The 10,221-nt window shown below is 39.0% G+C and overlaps 1 pseudogene; it reads left to right on the top strand.

Annotated features, from left to right (window-relative positions):
• Nucleotides 1-1,428: 1,428 nt before the first annotated feature.
• LOC115896789 lies at nt 1,429-2,390 on the top strand (annotated as a pseudogene).
• The last annotated feature ends 7,831 nt before the right edge of the window (nt 2,391-10,221 follow it).

Genomic DNA, 10,221 nt, shown 5'->3' with positions numbered 1-10,221 from the left:
TGTTTTCTTATTACTGGGTTATTTTAATTGAAATATGATTCATATTTGCTAATAAGAAGACAAATATATACAACAACTCTGTACAAAATGTATATACATAATTAGCTATTTTGCTTTTTTATAAAACAACACAAACAACAAAAAAGTAAAACAGTACAAAAGAAGCCAAATGAATGGATGAGGTCTTGAAAATAAGTTTCTATGATCAGTAAACACAACCAGGCAAATGCAGCATTGCATGAGGTCTAGTAGAATAGTTGTTTATTTATTATTATTTATGTTCTTATTCTATGGTTAAAAAGCTCTCAAAACTGAATATCCAGTTGGTAAAATAGCAAGCCTTTGTCCTGTGCAGAGTGCTTTCTTTGTAAGACTAAGGTTCATTATGTTTATCTCTGCACATAATTATCACAGTCATTTAAAGTGTTTCAAAAAATGATTAATTTTCTCTTACAGCTACCATATATTATAGAATTAACAGGAATCTCAAAAACTCCTGTGGTCACTGTGCCACTGATATGACAGAAACAGACTTTTCTCTGATTTTCTTTCTTCCAGATATCTTTTCTTTCAAATCCATCCTTTATTCCACTGTTAAATCATTCTGTCTACACATCCTTTTTCCTAAGAATCCTTCTTTGTCAATATGAGTTCAAGCCACAAACAACTTCGATGCCCTATTTTTTATAGGATACAGTCTAGATCTCTTGTAGTAGCACTCAGGTCCTTCACGGATGTTATAACCATTGCTTTTCTCTTCCAAGAGAATAACAATTATCTATTACTTCCTCAATTGCCACAGGCATCCCATTTCTGGACTGAAATATTGTACCTTCCCTTGCAATTTGTACTAAGACTCAAAATTCAAGAAGACTGTCGTGAATATTATCCTACTCTTAAATTTTAATGTCAGAATGTTTAATTCTCCCATAATCCAATAACTTAAACATCCCCAATTATTAAATAATGAGACGATTTCATAAGCCAAAGAATACATTTTTAAATTTCTTCACCGGACCAAGCTTACAGTGAATGCTGATGAAACGTTTGCTAGTTTGGCCATGTAACATTGGTTTATTTTCCATCTCCCAGCAAATTCATAAATTAGCCACCAAATTAGACTATCCATTTTAGTTTCTCATTCTCTAGAACCAGAAACTCTTTTAAATCTAGAACTTGCTGCCTCACTTTCAAACAACAATAGTAGTTACACATTCCTCTTTTCTCTGGCTTTCTGCCCTCACGTTTTTATCAGTTTTCTTATTTGTTCGTTCACAATTCAATTGTTGAAAACATAGTCTATGCTAGGCTACTGTGCTAAATAAAAGCTGGGGATGGAGAAACTATCTCTGCTCTTAAAGAGTCCATAATGTGGCCCGTGGACGCCGCCGAAGAAGCATCGTTAAAGTCTCACTTCTCCCTGCCGTCATGTCTAAGTCAGAGTCTCCTAAAGAGCCCGAACAGCTGAGGAAGCTCTTCATTGGAGGGCTGAGCTTTGAAACAACCGATGAGAGCCTGAGGAGCCATTTTGAGCAATGGGGAATGCTCACGGACTGTGTGGTAATGAGAGATCCAAACACCAAGCATTCCAGGGGCTTTGGGTTTGTCACATATGCCACTGTGGAGGAGGTGGATGCAGCTATGAATGCAAGGCCACACAAGGTGGACGGAAGAGTTGTGGACCCAAAGAGAGCTGTCTCAAGAGAAGATTCTCAAAGACCAGGTGCCCACTTAGCTGTGAAAAAGATATTTGTTGGTGGCATTAAAGAAGACACTGAAGAACATCACCGAAGAGATTATTTTGAACAGTATGGGAAAATTGAAGTGATTGAAATCATGACTGACCGAGGCAGTGGCAAGAAAAGGGGCTTGTCTTTGTAACCTTTGACGACCATGACTCCATGGATAAGATTGTCATTCAGAAATAGCATACTGTGAACGGCCACAACTGTGAAGTCAGGAAAGCCCTGTCAAAGCAAGAGATGGCTAGTGCTTCATCCAGCCAAAGAGGTCGAAGTGGTTCTGGAAACTTTGGTGGTGGTCGTGGAGGTGGTTACGGTGGGAATGACAACTTTGGTCATGGAGGAAACTTTAGTGGTCGTGGTGGCTTTGGTGGCAGACGTGGTGGTGGTGGATATGGTGGCAGTGGGGATGGCTATAATGGATTTGGTAATGATGGAAGCAATTTTGGAGGTGGTGGAAGCTACAATGATTTTGGCAATTACAACAATCAGTCTTCAAATTTTGGACCCATGAAGGGAGGAAATTTTGGAGGCAGAAGCTCTTGCCCCTATGGCGGTGGAGACCAATACTTTGCAAAACCATGAAACCAAGGTGACTATGGCAGTTCCAGCAGCAGCAGTAGCTATGGCAGTGGCAGAAGATTTTAATTAGGAAACAAAGCTTAGCAGGAGAGGAGAGCCAGAGAAGTGACAGGGAAGCTACAGGTTACAACAGATTTGTGAACTCAGCCAAGCACAGTGGTGGCAGGGCCTAGCTGCTACAAAGAAGACATGTTTTAGACAAATACTCATGTGTATGGGCAAAAAACTCGAGGACTGTATTTGTGACTAATTGTATAACAGGTTATTTTAGTTTCTGTTCTGTGGAAAGTGTAAAGCATTCCAACAAAGGGTTTTAATGTAGATTTTTTTTTTTTTTTTTTGCACCCATGCTGTTGATTGCTAAATGTAATAGTCTGATCATGATGCTGAATAAATGTCTTTTTTTTAATGTGCTGTGTAAAGTTAGTCTACTCTGAAGCCATCTTGGTAAATTTCCCCAACAGTGTGAAGTTAGAATTCCTTCAGGGTGATGCCAGGTTCTATTTGGAATTTATATACAACCTGCTTGGGTGGAGAAGCCATTGTCTTCGGAAACCTTGGTGTAGTTGAACTGATAGTTACTGTTGTGACCTGAAGTTCACCATTAAAAGGGATTACCCAAGCAAAATCATGGAATTACTGGTTATAAAAGTGATTGTTGGCACATCCTATGCAATATATCTAAATTGAATAATGGTACCAGATAAAATTATAGATGGGAATGAAGCTTGTGTATCATCCATTATCATGTGTAATCAATAAACGATTTAATTCTCAAAAAAAAAAAAAAAGAGTCCATAATGTAGTAGTGAGAGAGAAGCTAAATCAATATGCACAATAATGTTATGAGTGTTTAGACTAAAGTACAATTGAGTATAATGGGAAACATTTGAAATAATTCCAAAGCTCCTACTGCTTAATTGTTGATTTTTTTCCCCTAAGTATCATTTTCTCATTGTTTCACTTCATTAAATAAACTTTTTCATGCCTCTTAAGCCTTAAGATCTTTGATCTGGTTCCTATGCAATGGACTATTTTTCCTGTTTTCCTCAGTGACCTGGCCTGCTTTTTGCTTTCTGTGGGATTCCCGCCAGCTTTTTGAGCCTCGTTCAGCTCTGGGTTAAGCCACTATGACATCCTGCTGCTTTTTCCATCTGTCTATAAATTCTGTAGCAATTCCTATTCTGATTCTAAGTATGAGCCTAATGCAATGAGTGAATTGACTTCTTCAATTCTCTTGCCTCTGAACTCTTTTTTCATGTAGTGCTTTCTGTGAGCATTCTGGTCTGTCAACCTGAAATATTGAAACTTCCACTTGCTGCTCTCAGACTCTCAAGTAAAAGAAAAGATGTTTGCATATCATCATCATAATGCTTCACATGTTAGAGGTCTTTATATATCTCAAAGTCATTTACATTTTCCTCATTAATAAAAACCTTCAGTACAAGTGAAGACAGGCACTTAGTTGCAGTGTTGTAGTTAGTAGGAGAGTTAGGATTTAAATCCAGGGGTTCTGATTTTAAGCTGTGTGAATCTACTACATTCTCCGCAGAAGCAGCGTCATGGCTCTTTCCACTACGGTTCTATCTGCTGTGAAAACCTTCTCTAGATATTGACCTTCCACTGAGGTAGCGTAAATCTTTCTTCCGCTAATAACACATACAATTTCTGGATACATTTTAATTAATCAAATTCCCACTGTTAAATAAAGGAAGGGAAATTCCATGGTGCCAAAGTCAAAAGGAAATCTAAAACCAGAATTCCATGTTAGAGTGTTTTGCTTTGGCAGCTCAAAGATGGGAAGGCAGGAATGTTAGATTAAGTTTGGATGTAGGGCCTTGCGGTTGTTGAATGGAGTTCAGTATCCACTGGGGAACAGAATCTGTGACCTTGGATTCAATTGAAGAAATGGGAATGAATAACAATGCTAAAGCTGGACCTTTACAAGAAATGGAGTAAAAGAGGAAGCAGGGAAAATTTTCACATCTGCCTGGCAAGCAACAAAGAACTTGACTCTACCAAAATCCTAGGTGGGAAATAAAATTTTCCAGTGAGAAGCTGAAATCCTAGGCCAGAGTCACAAATGAGCATGGAATCTAAAGTTAGTTTATAAATGTTTTGTTAGACTCCTTAAGCCAAGCTATTAATTTTAAACCATTTTGAACTAGTAAACATCCTGGGAGTGTTAAGAAAGCAAAGATGAAACAATTATGTAATAACCAAACTGGGGTACATGAGATTCTTAAGGGAAAAGTGTTTCACTAAAAATGAGCTCATGAGAAAAAGTAGAAAGCACATGAGGTGATATCACACCTTGAGGAAGTCTGTTAACACGAACTCAGGAGGAGAAGCTCTCTCAAAACTGGAGATGATGGAACAACTATAAAAAGGCTAGGTAATATTTACTGTTGAAGTAAGTTAAAAAGTAAAAAGAGGAATAGAATCACAAATAATAAGAAAATACAATGTTTGCTCACCATGTTTTGTTGTTTTTACCTCTTCAATAGTTTTTTGGCTCTGTCTCCTCATCTCCATCACTATTGCCACTACTTCAGTTCAGGCCTTCACCTCCTAATTGACTTTCTTGGCTCAGCATTGCAATTTTCTCTCTCCCCAATCTTGTTTGCATTCCCACTTGTTCTTCACATTGCTATATCAAAACACATCATCCCTCTGATTTATATATTAGAGGCTGATTTTAGTCTTTGGGATGTAGTTCAAGCTCCTTGGCATTGTATTCATAGCTCCTTAAGATTGGACCCTAGATCACCTCTTCAATATCATCACACAGCTGCCTCATCCTCCATGCACTTGCCATTCTCTCTCTCACACCTCTGTGCCTTTGCATGCTCTATCTCTGCTGTTTGGAAAGGTCTCCAAGTCCCCTTTGCCTAAGTCAGTTCCCCTTTCAGGAAGCTTCATTGATTCATCTTCTCCACAGCCTCTTTCTTAACCTGGATTCTTCCTTAGTCTGGATTCTTCCTTAGTCTGGATTCTTCCTTAGTCTGGATTCTTGCCTTGGTGCCCCCATTCCTTTCAGTGTCTCCATCTATAGCATCTGGTACATTCTCTGTCATGGCATTACCATGGGTGTCATGGTAGGCATGGTAGACTGTGCCAGCCACAGTGTCTGGCACTGTGATGAAGCCTGTGCTATTATTGAGTGAGGTGGTTTATTGGATGGTTTCCTCTGAGGTGATTCCTCTCTGTTTAACCCTATTACTGATTGGATTTCCAACTTAAGCTGAAGCCTTTCTCAGCTATCTTTCTTAAATATTAAAAGTGGATTTGATTTGCTTCTAAGAATCCTCTGCCCCTAGTTTCAGGGTCACATCACTGCCCCTTTATGCTCCTCTACATGGGATCACACTTGATAGTTTTACCTAAATAATTACCTAAAGGGAGAAAATATTGAATCCTCTCTGTTTTCTATCTTGTTTCTTTAATTAATCTTTTTGTTTTGTGTAATCTTTTTTGCTTTCCCAATTTCTCTTATTTTTTTCAGATATTTTCTTCATTCCTGTATGCATCTTTGATTGGATCTTTTCTGTTTCCTTTCTTTCATGCTGACACTAAAAACAATCTTATCACCTTTTGTTCTTTCCTGTCAGTCAATATCTGGTCCATGACAGATTAATGTTGACAAGCTTTTGTGCTGAATATAAATGGTTTCTCTCTGTGTTTAGAAGGGAGCACATAGCACACAAACAAGCTGGGGAAAGGACTATTTATCACAGAAGAAGTTGGAAAAATTGGGATAAACATATTGATCTATTGCAATCTTTTGTTTGTGCTAAGACCAAGTAAGTAATTATTCAGACTTCACACTTTAAGATTGCTTAACTTTCAGGGCAAAGAAATTTTGTTGTGGTCTAAGACAATTTCCAAATGCTAGCATTCAGTTACTGAAAAGGGGAATGTCTGTGGAATAATAATGTTCTGCCATCCTCCTTTTAATGAGAATAGTTATGGTAATGTTTTGAAATAAATAAAACATCTACATGACAGTATATTGAAATAGGAGAAATGGGGTTATTATCTGGGTTTTTTAATTAGCACAACCAAATTGCAGAACAATAATGGGACATACATGGAAGAAAATGTTATCCTGGTTAAAGAAGCTGGGCATTAAAATCTACAGAACTGGGTTAGAATTCTGGTTCTGTAATTTATTAGGCACTTGGCCTTGGACAAAACCTCAGGATCCTCATATGTCAATTTGGGTAAGGATTAAAAAGAACAATGTAGTATTTAGCACAGTTCCTGGCATATAAAATACCCGATATATGTAAGTATAAAATTAAAATAATGATTGTCATTGGCTTATCTCTGTCATCCTCCTGTTTCCTTCATTATTGTCATCCAACTTAAATGCCTACTTTCAAAATTCTCACTATTCTTACTCTTTTTAAACCAGTAACCAGTACTTTTAAACTGTGTTGTGACTCATTGGTGGGTTATGAAGTCAATTTATTGATCTATATTTTAAAATGTAATACAATAGAAAATATTAGAGTAAATTGCACGTACTAGCAAAAAGTATTTTTGTGAAACTTTTTAGTTATACATATGATCTGACTGACATTTTAAACAGGCTCTTCTGCCTGCTATATGGACTATGGACTCTAGGTGGGCACAGCTGGAAGAACGAGCTTTTGCTGTCACCCAAGTGAGTGATAGTGAGGAAGATGACTGGCATGGAAGGAATAGTTGCAGGTGGAAAGTGGCCAGATTATGGATCAACTTCATGGTAGAGGCACCAGGTTTTGTTAACTACTGGATGTAAGGTAAGAGTTTTTTGTTGGACCAAACAACTGGAAGAATGAATTTGCCATTTTCTGAGATGGGGACGCCCCTAAGTGGGGTAGGTTTGTGAACTAGAACAGAGAAAGAAAAATTTTGAGTATATTAAATTTAAGATGCCTATTATTATGGATGTGAAGAAGTTAAATAGATAGTTGAATATACAAGTCTAAATTCAAAGGCAAGTTCTGGGCTGAAGAAGCACATTTGGGAGTCATTAGGATATATATATTATTTGAAGTCATGTGTCTGGATGAGATCATCAAGGGTGTGAGTGGAATTTAGGGAAGGGATGTGGTCCAAAGACTGAACCCTGGGGTACTGTCACAACTAGACCATGAGAAAATAACTACAAGCAAGTAGAGAGGCTGAGATACTGCAGCCAATGAGCGGGAGATTAACACCTTGGAGAATGTGGTGTCCTGGAGCTGAGTGAAAAAAGTGCAACTGGAGTGAGTGGTCACCTGCGCCAAGGGCTGTCAGTGGATCACCAGGTGGAGATGATGTATTTAGCCACTGATGGTAATTGATGATGCATACAAGCACCATTTTGGTAGGGTGGAAGCAAAAGTGTGAGATACATATTTTTTGTGTGTCAGGTTTTACAATATGAAATTGTTATAATGCAATACATTTTTTGTTCTTACCTTTTTCTTTTAAAATCATATTTTAAAAATGCATTCTAGGTCATATGTCTAGGTTATTGCGTTTTACTTGTGCATTCTACCGTATTTTTTTGTTTTGTTTTGTTTTTTGAGACGTAGTCTCCCTCTGTCGCCCAGGCTGGAGTGCAGTGGCCGGATCTTGGCTCACTGCAAGCTCCGCCTCCCGGGTTTACGCCATTCTCCTGCCTTAGACTCCCGAGTAGCTGGGACTACAGGCGCCCGCCAGCTTGCCCGGCTAGCTTTTTGTATTTTTTGGTAGAGACGGGGTTTTACCGTGCTAACCAGGATGGTCTCGATCTCCTGACCTCGTGATCCGCCCATCTGCAGTGCTGGGGTTACAGGCTTGAGCCACCGCGCCCGGCCTCTACTGTATTTTTAACTCCATTTCACTGATGATGGATACCTATGTAGTTTCCAAGTAACTGCCACAATGAACTTTCCTGTCCCCTTTTAGTCCTGTGCTAGTATTTCTCTGGGATACATACCTAGGACTGTAATTACTAGGTCTTAGGACATGGACATTCTTGATTTCTGTGAAACACTGCCAGATTGTTTTTCTGTTTGGTTTTGATTTTTTGTTTGTGTGTTTGTTTTAGTAGCTGAACTTGTTTACCTTTTCTTCAACAGCATATGGAAGATGCAATTGCAACCGTCTTCTATTATTCGTTTTCTATTTTAGCATTGGCCCATAAAAATGAGAACTTCACAGATATTAGGAGAAAACTTTTCACCTATCTCTTCACCTCCTCAGACCTGCCATTCAGCAGCAAGGCTCTACTGATGGGTGATATGGAGAGGATTACTAAGTATGCCTGCTTGAGCCCTGTTTTTGCTCTTTCTTTTCACCCAGGTTTCCTGTAGGCCAAGTCTCTTCTCTTCCCCTGCAACAGTAAGTGCACACGGCTAGGCCTTGACCCTGTGTGGGGAGATATCCATGCCAGAGGAAGTAGGAAAGCCTGTGTTTGCCCCAGATACAAACTAAATTCTCTAATACAAATTTACTAGCAGTGAGGCTGATGTTTTGATTCTTTACTGACTTCCGTGTTTTATCACTTAGTTTGTCCCTTCAGAAGTCCCAATAAAAGGGAAGATGCATAGCAAGATAAAGAAAGGAGACAGAGAGGGAATAAACATGGAGAGACAAATAGAAAGGGAGCTGGACAGTGGTAAATGAAAGGATGGAGACCTCTTCATTTTTTTCGTAAAGTGGGAACATTCATACAATTGCAGTGCTGGTGACTGATGAAGAAAAGAATAGATTCAACAGCAAGAGGTACTGAGAGAGGGATAGCTACAAATAGGGACCACAAGTCCTAATTTGGCTGGGAGAGTCCAGGTGTGTGTCTACAGTCTTAGCATTTTGTTCAGTTTAGTATTTTCCTGGACAAAGGTATCCCAGTTTGGATAATTAATTATATAGTCACTACGGGTGTGGTGGAAAGAACAAGGCTGTTTTTGGTGCATGATAATGGAGAAAACCGTAGATGAGCAGTTTCATAAGGAACGTGATTTTTAAGTGGTGGGTAATTATATGCCTTTAGTTTTAAATGCCGTCTGAAAATTGGATGTCATAACCCTTCTTTGAGGAAACATTGTCATTAACGCAAAGATGGTCAAAGAGACTATTTGCATTTATCTAGTTCAGTGAGTTTCTTTCTTTTTTTTTTTTTTTCCGGAGTCTAGCTCTGTTGCCCAGGCTGGAGTGCAGTGGCGCTATCTTGGCTCACTGCAAGCCCCGCCTCCCAGGTTCACATCATTCTCCTGCCTCAGCCTCCTGAGTAGCTGGGACTAAGGTGTCCGCCACCACATCTGGCTAATTTTTTGTATTATTATTATTACCTTTCTTTTTTTAGTAGAGATGGGGTTTCACCACGTTAGCCAGGATGGTCTCGATCTCCTGAACCTCGTAATCCACCCGCCTTGGCCTCCCAAGGTGCTGGGGTTACAGGTGTGAGCCACCTTGCCTGGCCATTCAGTGGTTTTTAAAGTGTGGTCGCTTTAAGGGGACCCATATTAATGCCACCTGGGAACTTATTAGAAATGAGGATTCTCAGGACCCATCCAAACCTACTGAATCAGAATCTTTGAGACTGGGGCTCAGCCATCTATGTTTTAATAAACTCTCCAGCTGAATCTTATGCACAGGAATGTTTAAGAGCCAGTGATTTCATTTATATATAATAATTGTGAAGGCAGAAATACAATAGTGCTATATGTCAATATAATCTGTCAATCAATCATCTGTTAAGAATCTATACAAAGCCCTGTGTTGGGTGCTTTATTCTGTGAAAGATGCAAAATAACACGAAGATAGTAAAATAAGCATTCTCTACCCTTGAGAAGATTGCAGTTGGGTTGGGGAAATTGCACCTACACCCATAAGAAGTTGTCTAATAATAGAAAACAATAAGTAAGTAGGCAAGCTAAAA

Source organism: Rhinopithecus roxellana, chromosome 4 (genome assembly GCF_007565055.1).
Source record: "Rhinopithecus roxellana isolate Shanxi Qingling chromosome 4, ASM756505v1, whole genome shotgun sequence".
In the NCBI taxonomy this organism is placed as follows: domain Eukaryota; kingdom Metazoa; phylum Chordata; class Mammalia; order Primates; family Cercopithecidae; genus Rhinopithecus; species Rhinopithecus roxellana.
Note: the sequence above shows the minus strand (reverse complement) of the source record. Positions and strands in the feature narration are given on the sequence as shown.